Source organism: Macrotis lagotis, chromosome 1, assembly GCF_037893015.1.
Source record: "Macrotis lagotis isolate mMagLag1 chromosome 1, bilby.v1.9.chrom.fasta, whole genome shotgun sequence".
Classification (NCBI taxonomy): Eukaryota; Metazoa; Chordata; class Mammalia; order Peramelemorphia; family Peramelidae; genus Macrotis; species Macrotis lagotis.
Window position 1 is genome coordinate 393,387,806 of NC_133658.1, and position 23,125 is coordinate 393,410,930.

Genomic DNA, 23,125 nt, shown 5'->3' on the forward strand with positions numbered 1-23,125 from the left:
ACTTACTTGTTTTGTAATCTTGAACAATTCATTTTTCTCTAGGATAAAATATAAAATACAGTGTTTGTTATGTAAAGTCCTTTACATCCTGGCCCTTTTCTACATTTTCTGTCTTCTTCACACTGATCTTATTGTTCCCTGCCCAGGACTCTCTACCTTCCAGAAGGATCTCTTTTCACCAGCTTGAGGTGCTCTCCCTCCTCCTCTCTGCTTCATGGCATCACAAAATACCACCTTCTCTAAGAAGTGCTGAACTATTCCTGGTCTCCCCCCCCCCCCAAACTCCTGCCTTCCAGAGAGGTTCCTTCTCAATTACACTGAGTGTATAGAAGTCTGAGTATTTGTATTACACATAGTTGTTCAGTTGTTTCCAGGCTTATCCAACACTTTATGACTCCATTTGGGGTTTTTCTTGGAAAAGATACTGGAATGATTTGCCATTTCCTTCTCCAGCTCATTTTACATATAAGGAAACTGAAGTGAACAGGAAAAGTGAATTGTCCAGGGTCACATAGTAAAATTTTGAGGCCAGATTTGAATTCAGGAAGCTGAGTCTTTCTGACTTCATGCTCTTCTGATTATATCACTTAACTACCTGTGTGTGTGTGTGTGTGTGTGTGTGTGTGTGTGTGTGTGTGTGTATATAATTATATATATACACATATCTATGTGGTTATTTAGAAAAACATACAGAGATATCTATATATGATATGAATACAGATATAGGTGAAATATAGTTAACATAGACATATATAAGTATAGGTAGATATATGTGAACACAGAGACACAAACATATAGAAATATGGATAGATACTTCAACATACAGATATATATTGATAATCCAGATAAAGATAGCAAAAAAGAGAGATATAAAGTTAGATAGATGGATAGATCTATCAATAGATATTTCTACTGATAGATTTATATTTAGTTTAGGCATATCTTTCTTTCTCTTTACATCTATTTCTATCCATAGAAACTGTCTAAAGGGATTTTAAAACAACATATGTAGATAGATCCATAGATAGAGTTACATATGTCAGATATAGTTCTGATTAATAAAGAAATAAAGAAATATTTCTGTTTATGTCGTTCTCTTCTGTTTCTGCTTCTTTCTGTCTCTGTCCCTGTCTCTCTCTCTCTCTCTCTCTCTCTCTCTCTCTCTCTCTCTCTCTCTCTCTCTCTCTCTCTCTCTCTCTCCTCCCTACCCCATTAGAGTATGTGAGCTCCTTGAGGTCAGGGATCCTGATTTTCCCTTATTTATCTCCATAGGGTTTGGCTCAGAGGTTTACATTTAATAAGTGCTTTTTGACTAACAGCTTGATTTTTCTTCTCCAAGTCTGAGTGAACTGATCTATGAAAAGGGGAGTAATAATGATTATAAGAACCTAGTTCTTAGATTACTAGGATGAAAACATTTTGTAATCTTGAATACAGAAGGCAATTTTGTTAGAATTATTCAATTTCTGGACTGATTGTAAATTTTCCTGAGATTTTTCATATCCATTTGTTTTATTTGACCCTAGGTTTAGGTCCTTCCTCTAACATCCCTTTGATGTATAAGCACAGGTAAGTCACTTAATTTTTATATCACAGGACATTCCCTAAGAAATTCTCTAGGTTGTAGAGCATTGATAGAGGGAGTTTGTAAATCAGTAGTTGCCTATACTAAAAAAAACAGAACAAAGAATTCTCATTTTCTTCTCAAAACAGCTCTTTGAGATACTCATGGCAGGTGATATTAGTTCTATTTGACAAATGAGAAAACTGACATTTAAACAGAAGTAATTTATTCAAGGTCAAACAATTTGTTAGGGACCAAGCCAAAGCTAGAGCTCCCAATCCCTCATTCTAAGTCATAGACTTGTACAACAGATAGGAGAAATAGTTACATCTCACTAATTCAGGCTAATTATGGAAGGGTGAATGAGTGAAGTCAAAATTAGAGCACTACTAAGCCCATACCCAAAAGAAATCAAAGAAAGAGGGAACAGACCCATATGAATAAAATGTTTATATCAACTTTCTTCATGGTAACAAAGATCTAGGAATGGGAGGGAAGTGCTTATCAATAGGGAAATACTAAACAAACTATGATGTATAAATGTAATAGAATACCACCATGACATAAGAAATTATTAAAGGGACGAGTTCAGAGAAACATGGGAAAGATCATGAACTGATACAGAATGAGGTGAGCAGAGCCAGGAGGATATCTTTGTGTAATAGCAGTATTTTCAAAATGAACAATTCTAGAAGACTTAAGAATACTGATCAATGCAATGACAAACCACAGGCCCTGAAGAAAGATTAAGAACAATGCTACCTCTGTCTCTATAACTGTCTCTGTCTCTGTCTCTCTGTCTCTGTCTCTGTCTCTGTTTCTGTCTCTCTCTCTCTCTCTCTCTCTCTCTCTCTCTCTCTTTTTTCTCTCTGTCTCTCTCTCTCTGTCTTTCTCTATCTCTACCTCTGTCTTTTCCATTAGAGCTCGGGGACCCTGGTTTTCCCTTATTTGTCTGTCCATAGTTTGGCTCAGAGGCTGACATTTGCTACAATGACTTTCTTTTCTTTTTTTTTCTTTCTCAGCTGAAGAAGAGCAAGAACAAAAACAATTTAATTTTAAAAAATAATAAAAATTAAAGTAATGCAATATCATTCATTATTTCTATTATACACATGTGAAAAAAAGTGAAACTAACTGCTGATTAGTAGTTCAGGCTAATTTTTAATACTATATCATTTGATGGCAACTAGTTGGTTCAGTGCATAGAGCACTGGTCCTGTAGTCAGGATGACTTGAGTTCAAATGCAGCCTCAGACACTTAATAATTACCTAGATGTGTGGCCTGGACAAGTTACTTTAACCCCATTGCTTTGCAAAAAACCTAAAATAATATATCATTTGTCATGAACATATTATATGTAAATGTCTTTCTAAAGTGTTTTATGTGGTCTGTTTTCTTAAAGAAACCATGACTTCTGCTGTTACTGACATTATAAATATGTTTAGCAACCTCCCTTTCAAATATACTTCAAAAGTGAGCTTTAGTCTATGATTCTGTTCACATTGTAAATTCTTAATTAGTGAGAGAAATAAGACTTACATCCTGTATCATGAATTTGGATATAGATGTGTAAGTATAAACAGTTAAACAAAATTACTTCTTTTTCTGAAGCAAACTTTGAGTTTGAGAGTCATGAGAGAGCCTGAGGGAGGAATTAGAAACAATGGGACAAAGGGCAATACAAAAGACTTAATTATCAAAACTTAAAGCATTCTAATCAGCCTCTAAGGGAAGGACTGGCTGAGGTAGCATACTTTTGTTTTAGTCATATTATACATTGGTGTCAAACATTCAAAGAAATGGATCCCCTTCAGGTAGCATGTTGACTTAGAAAACCACAAATTAACATTATCTATGTTGTGTTCTTATTTATTTTGTTAAATATTTTCCAAATACATGTTGATTTAATTCTAGAAGCACTAGGACATGTCAAATTTGACATTTCTGCATTATAGGACTAATTAAACTGTTTTCTGAGGATCCTTTTGAGCAAAGTGACCAAGTCCTAGCAAAACAGAGAAAATTTATAAGCATAGTTTTGCTTTGCAAAACTAACAACATCAGCTACATTGTGAAGTGGATTTTCATGAGTTCAAATCTAGCCTCAGATACTTAATAGTTGTGTGACCCTGGTCAAGTGCTTGACTCTTTTCCCCTCTGTTCCTTAAACATGAAATGAGCCAGAATAGAAATTGTCAAACCACTCCAGTATCATTGTCAAGAAAATCCCAAATGGGGTCATGGACATAAATAAAAAATGACAGCAACTAAGCCAATAATATCCAAACCTTGATAGGGTCTAGAATACTACTATAGTCTCAGGACCCCATTGTTAAAAACCTTATGCAAAGAGGGTCTTAACAACTGATATTTATATGGCACCTGGGTCATAGTTTTTAAATGTTTTACTTGGCATTATCTCAAATAAGACTCAATAGTCCTAGGGTATTAATTGCTATAGATATTATGATTTCTATTTTATAAATGAGAAACAGACTTAGATTAAGAATCCCCCAAAATACTCAGATGGTGAGAATCAATCAAATTCTAGACCTGCAAATATATGCTCAATTCACATGGAAGATAGAGCCTGAATTCATTATCTTATTAACCTTCAATAAGGAGATTGCAATAGTGTTACACTATAGCAAGTCCAATATCCAGATAATTATAGATATGGTTTTGCGGTTATTTTTTCCCCTCTTAAATTTTTCCCCTCATCACTTTTCCTCTTCACCCTCCCTGGATTCCAAAAGTATGAACAAGTGACATCTCCATTTGTAAGCAATGACATTTTTCTATTTTTAAGCAGAGTTCCCAAAATGTTTCAAATACCAACTACTCATGATAATTCTCTACCCGTGCCATAAGGTGTCCTAAATATTCTTTCCCCTCTTTGTGATCTGATGCTTCAGAAGTTCAGAAGCAAAATAAATTTAGCCCAGGAAGTCAAATGTGCAGGATTCCATTGGCTGAGTTACTCCAACACTTGATTAAAGAGGCTTGGTGGTGGGAAGACTGCTCTATTGATTCCAAGTGAGAGAAATCACACTGGCTTTCAGAGAGTTGACAATGTGCTGTGACAGGAATTTCCATGTTGTCAAAATCTCTTTCTGTCTCCAGTCTTGGCATTGCTTCCTATTGACTTGGAAGAAAAATGAGTTCAAATCTACCTCAGTTAATGCCTTTGTTCCTCCTTCTATGAAGATGCCACTCTATAAATATATTCTACAAGCCCAAGCAATTGATTTTGTCTCAATTTGTATGGTGTGCTAAGGAAAGAGGCAACAGAGATTCAGAATTACAGTAGGTACATGGCTGGAAATAATGAAAAAGCAGAATGTACCTGTGATAAGGGAGAATTAAGGAAAAGAGAGTCTGGGAAGGGTTTTGGGATACACACAAGTCCACTTTAGGATACATATAGTTCCCCTCTTACCTAATCTAGCAGCTTCTTTCCCCTGTGAGTCCAGGCTAATGCCCACAATGGCAAGAAGCATCTCTTCAGTATCTCTTTACCTTAGAATCAGAACCATAGAATTACAAGTTTAAAAGGACTTCTGAGGTCATCTATTCAATATTGTAGTCAAATAAGTATTCTTTCTACAATAAATAGGGTAAATAGTCATTGTCTTAAAATTTACAGGTAGGAAGGGGACAAGCAAAGGAAGAAAAGGAGTAAGGGAAGAAGGAAAATAATGAAGGAGGGGAAAAAAGAAAGAAGGAAGAAAAGATAAGAAAAATAGTGTCTATGAATTGGCCACTGCCCTAAACACTTTCCAAATATCATCTCATTTGATCTGAAGAAGAACCCTATAAGATAAGTGCTAGAAATAGGCTCCCATTTTATAGTTGAAAAAATTTAGGGAGATAGGTTAGGTGACTTGCTTAAGGTCATACAGCTAGTAAGAGTCTGAAGTTGAATTTGAATTTGAACTCAGGTCTTTTTTACTCCAGGACCAGTTCCTCATCCACTGAATCACTTAGCGGCCTCACAAGGTAAATAGGGAGTCTACTAGCTCCTTGGGAAACCCACTCCACTTTTCAATAGTTTTATTTGTTAGAAAAAAATGAAAATCAAGTGTAATCCACTCTTAGAAGTTTCTATTTATTGACTCTCTGGTAAGAAGAACTATCCAATCTCTTTTCTACACAGGATAGTCATTCAAATATTTGAAGAAAGTTATCATTTGTCAGCTCGTAATTTTCACCTTGTCCTCCCTTCTTTAGGATAAACATTCCCAGTTTCTTCAACATATTCTGAGATGTCATGATCTTGAAGCCTTTCCTTGTCCTTGTCATCTTTATTATTATGTTTTTCCATTTGTCAAAGGACTTGGAGAATTTCAAGTGTTATATGAAATTCTGGGGAAGAGTATACCTAACTAGGGTTAATGAGAAGCTACATTTGGCTCAGGCTTTAAAGAATGAGTAAGAAAAGAGCACCAAAGTAGGGAAAAATATTATGGAATAAGTATAAATAAGATAAGAGTGCAAAAATATAGAAAGAATAGAGAATGTTTCCAGTTTCACTGAAAAACTGAAAATGTAGAGTATTAAAGCTGTTGGAATCATTCTATCATGTTATAACTATTTTTGTGGATTTCTTTTGTTCCTCACCTGACTTTAATTCCTTTAAGGTCATGAATTGTATATAATTTGTCCACATTTGTCCTTCAGCATACAACAAAGTATCATCTAAAGGTTATTTCTTAAAATAATTCTATGAAAAGAATCTCAATAGTGAGGTTATTTCTTCCTTTTATACTTTATAGAGGGTCGAGTCACATCTGGTGACCATCCCCCTGGTGATGAGGGTGCTGAGTCTTGAGAGGGTATATTGAGGTAGTTCAATGATGACGGACATATAATAAACAATTTAGCTCCTGCATGAAGCCAACTTAGTGTGGTAGCATCTAGATGTCTGTTCCTACTGACAAAGCCTCCCAAAACCCAAGGTGATTTCCATGTCATAATCATTAATTTAGGATTTTAGGAGTCTGAAAATGTTGTAGTAGACATCTAAGTATTATTTTTTTCATGTCTGCCATGAAATAGTCTCATCAAATAATCCCAAGACAGGAAGAAGAGATGCTTGAGTAATGAGACAAAAATCAGGAATGTTAAGTGGAAAGACAGGATGCTCCTCTGCAACTCTAACAATATCAGGAGAAATTATGGAATTTTCAAGTGCTTTGTGGGGTGGACAATTTGTTGAAAATAGATGGACCAGGGACACACAGGACAGGAGGCATGAGTGTAAGATAGCAATTTATAGCATTGAGAAGAACTCAAAACTAGGACATTTGAAAATATGAATAATGGAATGAATGGATGATCAGGATATTATTAAAGGTTTTAGACATAGGAGGCTCTTAACATGTTGATATTGTTACTATTCAGTGACCCTCATTGACATTTCAGTTTGGAAAAGATCTTAACATTTTTAAGCTTGAAGGAGAACACAGTAGGATTTAGAAGTAGAAAGCATCCTGGATCAAATCCATCACCTTATAGTTCAGAGGAGAAAAGTGAGGCCTAAAAAGATTAAGACATTAGTTGGTTAGTTGTCCTTTGTCCTCAATGAGGAGCAAAATGACATCACTATGAGGGGGGTCAAGGTACAGTGTATCCAAATGACTGACCGGAGCAATATGACTTTGGAATGCTCTATCATAGATCAGGAGCCAAATGGTCCATATGAACATTTGGAGTGGAGATAACTCTCCAAATTTGCACCTCACATTTCTTTTGGGGGACATCTTTGATGCTGGTATGGCATGCTGGGTGGTCCTGTGCTAGCAAGAGACTAATTCAAACACAGTAAGTTGTTGAGCCAGAATTTGAACTAGGTCCTTTGACACCACATTCATCATTCTCTCACCTGTTCCTTGTTGCCAAGAAAAGTGATATTCACCCTCATTAAAGCAATTCATTTGATTCTGCTCCTCCAATCCTGCATATTGAGAGACTGATTCTCATCTCTTCTCCAAGATCTAGAATCATTCATTTAGGTGAATTGATTTTTCCTATCTAGTAAAGAACATTTTTTATAGGAGTTTTACTCTATGTAGGTTTTTCTTTATTTAGTATAAGCAGAAGTACTTGCCTGGGCTCTTATCCATATAGTAGGCTAAGTTTAGACTGAACTTAGGGATGAACTGGAATTCAGTGTTCTCGGCAAGGTAGCTTTTATGCTATGACCTATTTACAAAAAGGATATCTAATATGTTCAGGTGGGGAGGGTCTTGAAATGGACAGCTGTATTATTCTCCAATTTTAAAATGCCAGAAAGGGCTTCTTGATCTCTCCTTCACCCACCCTGCCTAGGAAAAAAATGCTTATTCTTTTAGTTATATATGTAATTCTTAGGTTTAAGTATCATTATTTTGATGGCTTATTCAAATGACAAAGCCTTATCAGTCATTTATGCCTTAAAGTTAATGAGTTTATCATGTTTTTTTTCCCAAGGAGTAGACATGATAAAGGATGAAGTATGGTTTGCCAAAAAAAAAGAAGATGGATTATAAATTTTCCCTTGGATTCAATATTCCTCTGGAAGCAGAGGATACTCTCAAGAGCTAATTTTTAAAGTGTGAACATTTTTACTTTGGAAATAGACAAACAGTGTGCTGTCATTGGGAAGGGAGGGGGAGGGAGGGTAGTAGAAAAATGTGGAACTCATAAATTTACAAGTAGATGAATGCTGAAAACTACTTTTGCATGTAATTGGGAAAATAAAATAAAATAATAAAAGGGGGAAAGAAAATAGGCAGACAAATTAGATCTTCATTTACTGATTTTTTTCTAGACATAAGAAGGTGATGGAGAAAATATCATCAGTTAATTTTTATTTCTGGAGAGGAGGGGCATTAAAAAATTACTAGCACACCACTGCTTCAACTTTTCCTACCGGTGATGCTGTGAAAGTTACCACTTAAAATAATTGGCATCTAGTCATCTTCAAGTTTCTATCCTATTTTGGAATTTTGGGAATTACAGTAGGGAAGAACAGATGTTCAGTTATTTTTCAGACATGTTTGACTCTTCATGACTGTATTTGGGGTTTTCTCAGCAATAATACTGAAGTGGTTTTCCATTTCCTTCTCCAGTTCACTTATAGATGAGAAAACTAAGGCAAATTGAGTTAAGTGACTTCCCCAGGGTCACACAACTAGCAATCGTCTAAGGTTACATTTGAAGTCAGGAAGAGGAGACTTTCCAATTCCAGGTCTGACCTGACCCTCTACTGATTGTGCCAGAAAAGAATAATAGGTTCAGAAAACAACCCTCTTTCCTATTGGTTTTTATTCTTTGGTTTCCTCAAGATACTGGAAACAATATAAACTCAACCTCTAATGATTAAGATGCTAACAGGGTTGTAAGCAGAGAGAACACATTTTGAAATTCTGAGTGATAAGGAAAAAGGTTCCATTATTTAGCAAATAACAAAACTTCTGGATGAAACTTAAAATCAAAACCAAAGAAAACAGAAGGAATATATCGTAGTATAATGACTGGCTGAGAAGGAAATGAGATATTTGATACTTCTTCCTAATTGGAACTGGAATTGTGATCACTTATTTAGACAGGTGGCACATTGGGTGAGTGGGGAGGGAAGGGAGAAAATGAAGCTAATATGCAAAAAATAAAGGAACAAATATAAAAGAAATTTATACCTTCACATCTGTGATGATTACAAAAAGATTGAAAAGGAGAAAGAAACAACTTGAAAACAGAATGTTAAAATAAGGCAAAAATATCCATTTCAGGATAAGTAGAAAATGATAAAATTATTGCTTCACTCAAAAGAATAAGAAGATATTATTGCTCTCATATTTATGTGTATTAAGATACTACTATTACTACTACAACTCCTAATAATTATAATTATTATTATTATAGCTAATATTTTTATGACATTTACTCTTTGCAGGCACTGTACTAATTAGGTACTTTGTGATGATTATCTCATTTGATTCTCAAAACAAACCTTTAAGATAGGTGCTTTTATTATTCCTACTTTATAGATGAGGAAGCAGAAACAGAAGTTGTCACTTGTCCAGGATCACACAGCCAGTCAGTGCTGATGGTTGGATTTGAACTCTAATCTTCCTGGTTCTAGACCTGGTGTTTTATTCACTATGCTACTTGGCTCTACCTAATAAATAGATAAGGTTATAATACTTGATAATTGTATGAAAGGCAGAACATCGGAGGGCATAGATGCCCTTTCTCAGTGTCTCAGGTTCAAATCCACTTATACATGCTCTCCTCAGTTTGTTATAGTTCCTGCTCAGTGGGTTTTATTTTGTTTTGCTTTGTTTTTGCTGTCTCTTTGATTATTGCAGATCTTTAATGTTAAAGCTAGAAATGATGTTATTTTTAAAATTTATTTTCATTCATATGTACATGTATATTTTAAGCTACAAAATTTCATTCCACCCTCCCTTCCCACCCCCCTCTCAGTGGCAAACAGTCATGTTCACATTGTACATGCATATTTTTGATAAACTTGTTTATAGATTAGTAATTTTCAGCATGAGGAATCAGCATTAAGGGAAAGAGATACATAAGAGAATTTTTTATAAAGTGTTCATCAGATTCTGAAGAGTTGTTGTGTATGTTTGTGTTTTGTTTAGTTTTGTTTTCTTCCTCTGGATGGGGACAACATCGTCCATAGCCAATCTAATATAGTTGTCCTAGCTCTCTGAACTGCTGAGAGGAGCTACTTCTGTCAAGGTTGTTCATCTCACATTGTTGTTGATGTGTCCATTGCTCTCTTGGTTCTATTCCCTTTGCTCAGCATCAGATCCCATAAATCATTCCATGCTTCTCTAGAGTCTGACCATTTATGGTTTCTTATGGAACAATAATAATCCATAGTATTCATGTACCATAACTTGTTTAGCAGTTCTCCAATTTATGGGCATCCACTCAATTTTCAATTCTTTGTCACTACAAAAAGAGCTGCTATGAACATTCTGACCTGCTCAATGATTCAGTTTTATCTGATTCTTTGTGATCCCATTTGGGGCGATCTCAGCAAAGATATTGGAATGCTTTATCATTTTCTTCTCCAGCTCATTTTACAGAAGAGGAAATTGAGACAGACAGGGTTAAGTGACTTGCCCAAGGTCACATAGCTAGTAAGTGTCTAAGGCCAAAACTCAGGAAGATGAGTTTTCCTGATTCCTCACACCCTATTCATTGTACAACATTGGAAGTGTGGCCCTAGAGAAGTAAATTAAATTTTTGGTGCCAGAGGAAACCCTCCAATACTATAAAGGTGCAGACCAGAGAGGGAATTTTACTATGAGAACTTTTCTATACCTATGAAATCATGGTCCAGTCTTAAAAAAATAATTGGGGTGACTAGGTGGCACAGTGGATAGAGCACTGGCCTTGGAGTCAGGAGTACCTGAGTTTAAATCTTGCCTCAGACACTTAATAATTACCTAGCTGTGTGGCCTTGGGCAAGCCACTTAACCCCATTGCTTAGCAAAAACTAAAAAAAAAAGAAATAATTGAAAACACCTACTTAGTGTTTTACATATTTAAAAATACTTTTATATTATTTCACAGGAATTCTATCAAGTAAATGGAACAAAATCATTATTCTTATAGATACGGAAGCTGAGGAATATGGCCATTAGATCATTTGATTAAAATGATATAATTTACTAGTGGGAGAGTTTGGATAATTAATTCACTTCTCCAATCTCTGGTTCCTATCTCTTCTCTAACTTGTCAGATTTCACTTTTTCACCATCCTAGCACACTGAATACTCATAGTACACCTTGCAATGAAATGTGATCCTTCAAAGTTCCACATCCTTGCAGGGCAAACAAACTGTGCTTTCCAGCCCAAAGGCACCCTTCAAGCAATTGCTTCTGACTGATTGCTGCAATTTACATCATCTTTCCTCCTGAAGGGCCCATTGCACATGTGGTATTCCTATTATGTGTCTATTTGGATTTGTCTTAATTTGAGCTACAGAGACAGACAACAGTATGTGCAGAGAGGATGGCCTGTTATCCAAGGCTGGACCAAAACACCAATCAGCCATATGTCCAGTCCATTGGACACTGGAGCTTCCAAATGTGATAAGATCTGCATCCTAATTATTTTACAGAAAGTCTCTTCATTTGAATTGAGAAAATCTAGGGACCAATTTTACTCAAGTTGGGTTGTGCTAAAAAAAAAGGAGGGTGGTGCATGATCTACCATCAATTTCTTTCCTGTACTAAAGCTAATGAAACACTTAAATGCATTCACTGACTTCAATCGGTACTTTCTACAAAGAACTTTGACTTGGGCAGTTTGCCAAATGTAAGTTTTCCCCATCAGCCAACCCACTCTCGTGTCTGATGCCTCAATTGGGAAGGAGATAACATAAAGCAATTGCCTATAACAGAATTTATGTGATCATCAAGGAAAGGATAGTTAAAAAAGGTCTTGTGTGGTGATAGGAGGAAACATGAGATAAGCCAGAACCCACAAGTGATGGGGTTGAATTTTCAACCTAGGTTATAGATGCATCCTACCTTGGAGTTTTCTATGTAACACAGCATGATTTTAGTGATGCTCAAATTTAGACTGAACAAAACCTGAAAGAACATATAGTCATGAATTTCACTAGTTATTTCTCCATTAGAAGATAGTAATATTTCAGCATTAGTATAGTTTCCTAAAATGATAAATATATTAAAAAATAAAAAGAACAAAGGAGGTTGTGATGTGTTATAGTATAAAGAAAACTAGATTCAGGTTAAAGCCACTTAGGTTCAAAAGCAAGCCATGGTATTTAATACCTTGATGATCCTGGGATTCAGTTGTCTCATATGGAAACTTAAGTTTGGTCTTGATGACTTCCAAGTTTCCCTCGATGCTCTAAATCTGTGAATCTTTGATTTTAGACATTTTCTTCCAGCTCTAGAGCCTATAAGCTTGGATGGGTTACCCAAAATGTAAGGAAATGACTATCATTTGAATTTGACAAAAGAATTTTAAGATGACCACTTATCAGGAATGTTATAGAGTTGACTTCAGCTTTGGGTAAATGTAGCATTAAATGACTTAAAAAATTAATAGTAGGTTTTTATTTTCAATTATTTATAAAAAATAACAATTTTCAAAAAATATTTTGAATTCCAAATTCTTTCCCCCCTTCCTCCTCTTCCTCCTCCTTTAGAAGGCAACTTCTATGATTTTACATGTTAGTTTATTGCTGTCCTTCATTTTTGAAGAGGACCAAAATGACATCACTATGTTAGAGTCAAGCTAAAGGGTTATGAAATCAGACTTATATGAGCTCGGGAAGCTATACCACAGCTTGTGCACAATTGGCCCATGTGAATATTTGGGGTAGATTCTCTAAATCTGCATGTTCCATGTTTCTTTTCAGCCACTTCAATTTTGCTTTGCTCATAGAGCACAGCATCTTCTCTGATGAGGGCATGCTATGCTGGGCAACACATGCTATGCCAGAGTCTCTCATGTTAGAGAAAATTCCAAAGTTCTAAATAGAGACCTTAAGAGAGTCCTTGTATTGCTTTTTTCTGACTACCTTATAAGCATTTGCCTTGTGTGAGTTCTCCTTAAATAGTCTTTTAAGCAAGCATACATTGGGCATTCAAACAATATGATAATCCTAACAGAGTTGAGTTCTTTGCAGAAGATTTTAAATGCTTGACTGTTGTATTCAAGAAAGAACCTCAGTGGCTGATATCTTATCCTGGCATAAAGATTATGTATAGTCATACAAAACCTCTATATGTTGTGAGAGAAAAAAAAACAAGAAAATTTAAGAAAGTAAAAAAAATGCTTTGATCTGCATTCAGACTCCATCAGTTCTTTCTCTGGAGGTATATAGTATTTTTCATTATGAGTCCTTAGAATTGTCCTGAATCACTGTCTTGCTGAGAAGAACTAAACTGAATGCTTGAAAGTCATCTATTTCATTAAATATCCATGTTCTCCCTGAAGAATTATACTCAGCTTTTCTGGGTAGATGATTTTTGTAATTTGTTTGTAATTCTAGCTCCTTTGCCCTCCAGAATATTATACTCTTTTTTTTAGGTTTCTGCAAGGCAAATGGGGTTAAGTGGCTTGCCCAAGGCCATACATCTAGGTAATTATTAAGTGTCTGAGACCGGATTTGAACCCAGGTCCTCCTGACTCCAAGGCTGGTACTTTATCCACTACGCCACCTAGCCTCCCCTCAGAATATTATATTCTAAGCCCTTTGCTGCTTTAATATTGTAGCTGCTAAATCTTGTACTATGTTGATTGTGGCTCCTCAATATTTGAATAAGTTCTTTTGCAATATTTTCTTATTGACCTGGGAATTCAGCAATTTTTCTATAATAGTCATGGGAATTTTCATTTTAAGACATCTTGCAGATGACTGGTGCATTCCTTTAAATTCTATTTGATTTTATTTCTATTTATCAAGTTTTCCTTGATAATTTCTTGAAAGATTTTGAGTAAGTTTTTCCTTTTAAGGAGCCCAATATCTTTAAAATTATGACTCCTCAAATTATTTTCCAAGTCAATTTTTTTCTGATGAGATATTTCACATTTTCTTATATTTTTCATTGCTTTGATTTTGTTTTATCATTTCTTGATTTATCATAAAGTCACTAACTTCCCTTTTCTCAATTCCAATTTTTTTAAGAAATATTTTTCTTCTGTTTGATCAATTATACTTTTTAAATAATTCTTCTCTTTAGTGAATTTTTGTATATCTTTTTCATTTATCCTTTTTAAATAGTTCTTTTATACTTTTTTTGTATGCCTTTGTTTTTAAGGGGCTATTTTCTTCATTAATTTTTGCCCTCTTTTTTTCAAATTTTTTTTTCTAAGATTTTCATGTATAATTCCAAGTTCTTTTCCCATATTGCTTCACCTGTTTTGATTTAGTTTTAAACTCCTTTTTGAGGTTTTCCAGGAATTTTTTAGAGGTCTGGAACCAATTAACTTTTTTCTTTGTAGCTTTTAATATAGCAGTTTTGATTTTGTTGTATTCTGTTTTTGAGTTTTGATCTATGGTCAGATTCTTTTCTGTTGTTGCCATTTGTTTATTTTTCCAGACAATTTATTTACTTTTAACTTTATGCTAATGCTATGCTCTGCTTTCAGGGTAGAAGTGTCATTATCCAAAGTTTGGGGTTTCTTTCTTTTTTTACGTTTGGGGTTTCTTCATGCAGTAGCTTGCAGAGTTAATTTTGGGGGTCTGAATTTTTAGTTCTTATAAGGAAGTGTGATTTAAGGAGAGATGTGTTTGCTATTTTGCTAGCCTGTTCTCTGGTCTATGAAAGACCACAAGCAATCTTTTCCATTCTGGAAACGTGACCAGGAGTACTTCTCCCCTTATGGTATACAGAAGACCTGTGCTAGTGCTCCTCCTTGTCCTAAGACTATGACCCAGGACTGCAACCTGCATCTGCATAGGAGCAATGCAACAGAATTTTGGACCTAGTGCTAGCAAAGAGATCACTATAATCTCATTTTAACCAGTTGTCTAACCACCTTATAATTTGGGCTGAGAGCTCTGGAGCTTGTTGCAGTGGATTCAGTTGCTCCCAAGGTCTGATGCTTTCTTGTTGGAGAGTTGAATGTGCTGGACTCTGCTCCTATCTCATCTTCATGTGACAGACCTTTCTCGTCAAACTTCTAGGTTGTCTTCAGACTAAAAACTGCTTCACCTCGTTATTTTGCAGGCTCTGCCACTGCAGAACTTATTTTGAAAGAGTTATTTTAAAGTTATTTAGAAGCTGGGGGGCAGCTAGGTGGTGCACCAGCCCTGTATTCAGGAGGGCCTGAGTTCAAATTTAACCTCAGAAACTTAATAATTGCCTAGCTGTGTGACCTTGGTCAAGTAATTGCCTTAAATAAATATTTTTTTTAAAAGTTGCTTAGAGGAAAACTGGGACAGAATTACATGAGTCTTTTCCTTTTTTCTGCCATAATGACTCTATACCTTGCATTGCCTGACGTCTACAATCCTTCTCCCTCATATTTTCCAATTTATCTTTAAGTGAATGATTTTGGAGCTTAGATTACTTTTTTATGCCATAGAAACAATTTGTAAGTGAAAGTCAGTTTTCAAGTCCAGTGCAAAAAAATCATTAACTCATAAATTATCGGGAGTTTGGAGGCATTTAATATTATTTCAGTGATGTCTAACTACCCCTATATAAAGAAGAAACATGGTTTAATGAAAACTGAGTATTGGATTTGAAGGTAGGAAGAGCAATTCAAGTACAATCCTAAAAATTTACTGTCAAACAGATTCAAAATGGTGGAATAAAGACAAGGTTGTGACTGAGTTCTCTCAAATTCCTCTCCAAACAGCTTTAAAATAACATCTAAAAACAAATTCTGAAGTGGCAGTTTGAACAAAAGTAGCATGATGAAACAATTTTGCAGCCTAAACAGCTTAGAAATTTGTTAAGAAATGTCTGTAGTATAAACTATATGGATTTAGATGTAGTATGTAGTGTAAACAAGGGTTAAGAGTTAGATTGGAACCTAAATATCATAGAACCTGATACCATCATTTTATAGATGAAGAAACTTAAGTGCAGAGTCATAATCTGAACCTTAGTCCTCCAATTGAAAATTCATTGCTTTTGTACTATAATACAATGTGTCCCTAGAAGATGCTGGGCAGCAGTAATTTCTTAACTCGATACTTCTATAATAGCTAAGTGAAGGCTCTTCTCTAGGCTATGCACTCCCCAAGTATATCAAACTAGAAAAAAAGAAATAGGAATGGATGACAAAGGGAAATCTATCACAGAAGCAATAATTTCACCTAAGACTATTTTTTAAGGTTTTTGCAAGGCAATGGGGTTAAGTGACTTGCCCAAAGGTCACACAGCTAGGTAATTATTAAGTGTCTGAGGATGGATTTGAACTCAGGTACTCCTGACTCCAGGGCTGGTGCTCTATCCACTGTGGTCACCTAGCTGCCCTGGCCTAAGACTGTATTAAATGGATTGGTAGATAGATTAATATACTGATGATTAGAATGACAATAAATTAACTAAGTATTTACTATTGGCTAGACACTGCACTAAGAAAGATAGACCCTGATTTCAAGGATCTTATGTTCTAATGGAGGAAAATAACGCATAGAGAGGTGATGGAAAGGGGGAGGGTGGTTGTCCAAATTAATATGATGAAGCTTTGTGTGGATAAGTGAACCTTCCAAGACCATCTTACTCCTTTTAAGTATGGTGTTTGGACATTGGAGATCTAGGAGGCAAAAGCTAAAGTGGAAGAAGTAAGGGAGAATTTTTCCCAATGATACATGATCCTGTTCTAGGTGTCCTGTTACTGGTTAGGCTATTACAGCTCTGAAAGCCAGAAAGCATAGGATGAGTAGAAAGAGGTATCCGGAAAATGAATTCAGTGACCAGGCTACATTAATGAACTGAAGAACAGTGTTTCTAAGTCAGGGATATAATTAGCTAGAGAGAAAGAAGTGGTAGTCCCAAACTTTGCCCCATAATCTAAGGTATCATATTTTGGACAGGACATCACCACTTGCCTGGACTACTGCAATAGGGTCCTATTGACCTCTCGGTCTCAAGTACCTCCCAAATCCAATCCGTTCTCCACATGTCTCAAAATAAGTTGTCTGTGTTATAGCTGTGACAATGCCACTCAATAAACTAGAATGACTTAATATCAGTCTTAGGATCAAATATAAACTACTTTGGATTTGTTTGAAATCTCATTTCTAACAAACTTTTAGGACATATATATATATATATATATATATATACATATACATATATATATATATATATATATATTTTGTATTCTTCACACTCATACAAAAGCAACATAAAAAATATGCATATGTGAATAGGAACTTAAAGTATGATACCATTCATTAAGCATAATAACATGAAGAGAAATGTATTTATTCTAAAAAGGTTATTTTGAATTGAAAACAAAGATCATTCCCTTTCACCTGTTGTTTTTGTATTAAATTAAATACTTATCCAAGAGAAGAAAGAGTCTTAGGGAAAAGTAATTTTGTCCACTGATTGTTAGGAGTTATTTTTTATTACTGCATTATGCAACTTTCATTAAGAAAAGTATCTTTAAGAAATTCATTTGTATAGCTAACTGCACTGAATAATTTTAGCTCAATGATTAGTTACTAATGAGCAGTCATCTACAAGTTCCTCCAATTTCCTAAAACATAAACAAATACTTTTAAATAATAAATCATGTCTAATCATGCTGCTTTCACTCAAATGATAATAATTTTATTAAGAAAATAATTTTTGTATCATTAATAAATTTCAAGTATTTAAGTTATCCTTAATTTTTCATGCATTTAAATGTTTATTTTGTATGCTCTATAAATGTAACAGTAATGATGTTTAAGTATTATATATACGTATATGAGATATAGACATAAAGCATAATATAGGCATCTATATATGCACACTTTATACACATGCATGTTTAGTACATGAATGACTGTGCATGCATGTATGAATATAGAAACATATGTTTGTATATAACTATACATATGATAATGAGATTTTTTTTCCCTTCTTGACAGGAACGGGTCATAAAAAAGTTTGGAAACCCCCTGGGTTAGATCACTCAGGATTTCATTTTGTTTCATTTATGAATCTACGTTACCCTTCAGACTGACAAAGTCATGTGCAATGAGAACTTTGACCAGTTCTGAAACTCACTTGATTCTAACTAACTACTTGTGGACCCTTGCTCAGCTGTCTATTCACATTTGTTTGGCAGTAGACTTGCAAGACATATTTTGTTCTTTGTTACATAATCAAATAAAGTATTTTAGTAGATAATGCATTGGAAACTCAATCTCTTGAGGAATTTCTGCATCTTCCAGCTCTCACAGAAGTCAATATAACCACAGTCCACCCGAATCATCAGGCTGACAACAGATGGATTACATCTGGTTTTTAAAACTCCAAGGATTTCATGATATTCACCGCTTGGCTTATTATTTTGCATCAGGGGGTTTGGCTGGGTCAGTACAGTTCTGAAAGTCCAAAAAAGGCATTATTGCTATGTATACAGACTCTTCCAGAGATGATATTTCTTTTCTAGACATTCAAAATTGTAAATCCTTCTCTCAATTATGTTGTCCTAACACACACACACACACACACACACACACACACACACACACACATCCAGATAGTAAAGATATAGTCCTTATTTTAAATGACAATATCATTATTCTTTTTTTGTGGGGGTGGAGAGTATGTAGAGGTTGGTTCCAACTTGTGATTTTATGCATGACAAAGTCCACATTTCTCTACATGCATCATGGCAATTCTTTTCTAATTTATTTCCTGAAGTCAGGGAGACATAAGATTAGCTATTATTTGAGCACTTATTAAGCTGTTACCTTGGGCAAGTCACATAACCTCTGTTTTCTTCATTTTCCTGAATATACAGACTATAAAGAAAATAATAAAATCTACCTCACAGGATTGTTGTGGTAAATAATGTTGATAATTTGCCCTGTACTCTGTTCCTTATCATCCCCTTTGTAAATGCCAATTCCCTTCCCTTTCTCTCCTGCCTTGAATGAAGATACTGAGAATTTCAATGATTAAACCATTGTTAACACAGCTAAAATATGGCAGAGCTAGGATTTGAACCCAGGTCCTTCTGACTCCAAGAACATTCTTCTATCCACTATCCAAAGCTAACTTTCCCTCTTTATTATGTGATGTTGACTTAGCGAAGGAAAACCTTAATGAGATTTTGTTTAAAAAATAAACAATTGGTAAAATTACTGATACTTTCAAATGATAAATAAATACCTCAATTGAAATATTCATGTTTTAGCTATTATGATATAATTTAGTATTCTTTGGAATTAAATATTTCATTAGTATGAGGAATAAACATACCTCACAGTGTCTGCTTTATAGTACCAGGGTCATTTCCATTATAGGAATATTTTAAATATTTCATAAAGTTTTAAACTATTTTAAAAATAATCAAAAACTACAAAATGACTTTTCATGAGTTTATTTCTTCTAGATTTTTTAATGAGTCCATTATCTATGGTCCCTCTAGACAAATTACAGGAATAAAATTCAAAATAGTAAAGGAGGAAACTGAGACAAAATCAAGGAATAATATGAATAATCACAGAAACATATATAACTTGAAAGTTTGCAAAGCACTTTACATACATTATCACATTTGAGCAAAATAGTCTATAAACCAATTTCAGGCTTCAATGCACTGAACTAGTGGAGAGTTAAGTATATGACCTCAGTGTCCTAGAGACTTTATACAACTTTAAAATAACTACTAAATGGATATCTTTAAATTCTAATGTAAGACTGTACTTCTTAGAAGGTCTGTAGATGAAAAATCCTGAATATGTCTATGTATACATGTGTATACATATGAATATATGAATCCACACATGTATTTGCTGTTGTTAATTGTTTAAATTGTGTCCACTTCTCTGTGAACCCATTTTGGGGTTTTCTTGGCAAAGACACTTTAGTGGCTTGTCATTTCATTTTCAGTTCCATTTACAGATGAGGAACTAAGGCAAAGTATTAAATGACTTGCCCAGGGTCACACAGCTAGTAAGTGTTGGAGGTCAGATTTAAATTTAGAAACATGAGTCTTCTTGATTCCAAGCCCAGTACTATAGTCACTGCACTATGCAGCTGCTTCACATACCTATATACATAGACATATATTTAAGATCTTTAACATGTATATATATATGTAAATTTGTATATAATCTATATGTTGTTTATGAAGACAGAATTGATGCAATCTTCCTTATATTCTTCCACAATTAAGTCATTGCCCTAGTTAATCTGTTTTTAACTAAAAAGTCTAGAAAGGCATCTCCTTATGAGTGAAATAAAGTTTAAATTCTTCACCTAAGCACTCTCTGCTAGAGGAAATATCATAAAATTTTAAAGGCACTCAAGTTTTCAAGATATTTCAAAGAGATTAAAATTTCAATAGAGGTGAAAAAGATTCCAGGCAGTAGTATTAAACAGGAAAATATGATCAAGAAGATCCTAGTAACTGGTGAAATACATTTTCTTTCTTTCTCAATCTATGAAATCTTTCTGAATATGGTCTTTAAATAAATATTACTGAAGACAGTCTTGATGATGACACAAGAAGGAAGCAGGTAGACTTTCAGAAATGATTTGTACATCAGACCACATACTGCCCATGAGCAAGTCATTCCACTAACAGATTTCAGTTTCTCCCCCTTAATAAGTATGTGCAAATAATCTATGCCATGGATGTTCCAAAGTTGTTAAAATGATCAATACTTTATATAAATAAAAAAGACTTGATTATTTTAAATGCCATTTAAATGCCAGGTTTTTCTAATCAATCACACACATATCATTAGATGAAGTATAGATCTATTTTAGAAAATCCAGTTGTCTCTCAAACAAATATGAGTATCATTAATGGCCGATTACATTACAGATGTAATTATGGAAATAATTTTTTTAAAAAGTACTTTATTACCATGAAAAAAATGGCACAAAATAGGAGCATGGGATCAAAAACAGGAGCAACTAGGTAGCACAATATATAGAGCACCAGATCTGGAGTCAGGAAGCCCTAAATTCAAATTCTGTGTTATAAATCATCTATGTGAACTTGAATAATTCACCTAATTCTATTTACCTCAGTTTATTCAAAATAACCTGGAGAAGGAAATGAAAAACCACTTCAGTATCTTTGCCAAGAAAACCCCAAATGGGGTCACAAAAAATCATATATAACTGAAATCACTGAACAATACCAGAATGGAAGGTATTTTCCACTGTAATAGATGTCCAACATAGAGGTCAAATAGAGGAATAACTCTCAATGAACCATAAGTTCTCTTGTATGCCTCTTTATGAACACTTGTGTTGATTGCACAAAGCTCTAGTGTAATTTATAATCAAATCAAGGAGTTTAGCCAAAGAATTCACACAAGTAAATGCTCATGAAGATTGATACAAGGACTTAATGTGCATTCCTCATATGAAACACCAGCACAGATTATCTTGCATTTATACTTAAAATGTTCTTCCTCTTCCCCTTGGTGTCTTAGAATCCATAGTGTCTAAAAGCTCAACAAAAATATTCTTCTCAAGTACTTTCCTAATACCCCAGGATTTGAAATTCGCATCACAGAATTTGAGAAGTTTGAAGATACTTCAGAGGTCATCTGTTTCCATACATTCAAGAAAGGAATCCTCATTCTAACATACTTGGCATGTAGTCATCCAACTTCCGACTAAAAAGCTCCAAGGAGCATCCTACTTCTTGAGGCTGTCCTGTTCCTTGGATTACATTCTTTATCATAAGTCCTTCAGATTTATCTTAGGTCACAGCACTACTAAGAAAAGGTAAGTCATTTACAGTCAATCATTCTAAATATTTCTTTTACTTGGTATATAGTGCATGTGCTAATGTAAGTCTTTCCAAGTTTCACTGAGAGCATTCTGTTAATCACTTCTTACAGTGGAACAGTATTCCTTCACAATCACATACCACAATTTGTTCAGGAATTCTGGAACTGATAGGAATTCCCTTAATTTTCAAATTCTTGCCACCAAAAAAGAACTGCTATAAATATCCTTATACAGATAGATGTTTTTTCCTTCGCATTTTTCATCTCTTCTGAAATATAGAGCTAGTAGTGGCATTACTAGAACTTGGCTTTATAGCCCTTTGGGCATAGTTCTAAATTGCTCTACAGAATAGTTGAGTCATTTAAAAATTTCTCCAACAGGGCATTAATGTCTCATTTTCCCTATATCCCCTCCAAAATTTATCATTTTCCCTTTCCATTCTATTAGGCAATCTAGTAGGTATAAAGTAACTTCAGAATTGCTCTAATTTGCCTTCCTCTATTCAATGGTGTGTTAGGACATCTTTTTTAAAATGTCAATAAATAACATTGATAACTGTTCATATCCTTTAATCATTTATGAATTGGGGAATAGTTCTTCTTTTTTCATAAATTTGACTCTATTCTCTATGTTTTAGAAATGAGGCTTTCATCAGAGTTATTTTAATATTGTTTCCAGTTATTATTGCTAATCCCTCCATCCTATTCTCCCTATCCGTATTTATTGCTAACCATATTTTCTTCCATCTATTCTCCCCACACTTATTTATTCTAATCTTTCTCTCCTTTCACCCTCACTAAAAAGTGCTTTGCTTTTGACTTCCTCCTTCCACAATCTGCCCTAACCTCTATTACTCCAGTTTTCTCCCATCCCCTTCCCCTCCTACTTATCTCGCAGGTTAGAAATATTTTTATATCTAATTGAGTGTGCATATTATTCCCTCTCTAAGTCAATTTCCATGAGAGTGAGGCTAATTCAATTCCCCTCACCTCTCCCTTCTTCCACTTCACTGCAAAAAATGCTTTTATGTGAAATAACTTATCCCATTCCACCTCCACCTTTCCCTTTCCTGAACTACATTGCTTTATCACTATTAACTCCATGTTTTTTTATGTTATCCCTTCAAACTT

General features: G+C 34.6%; 1 protein-coding gene across 4 annotated transcripts in view; it reads right to left on the bottom strand.

The window, feature by feature from the left end:
* The window catches only part of SGCD (sarcoglycan delta), a 1,459,164-nt gene that overhangs the window by 551,107 nt on the left and 884,932 nt on the right, over positions 1–23,125 (bottom strand). The window lies entirely within an intron of this gene.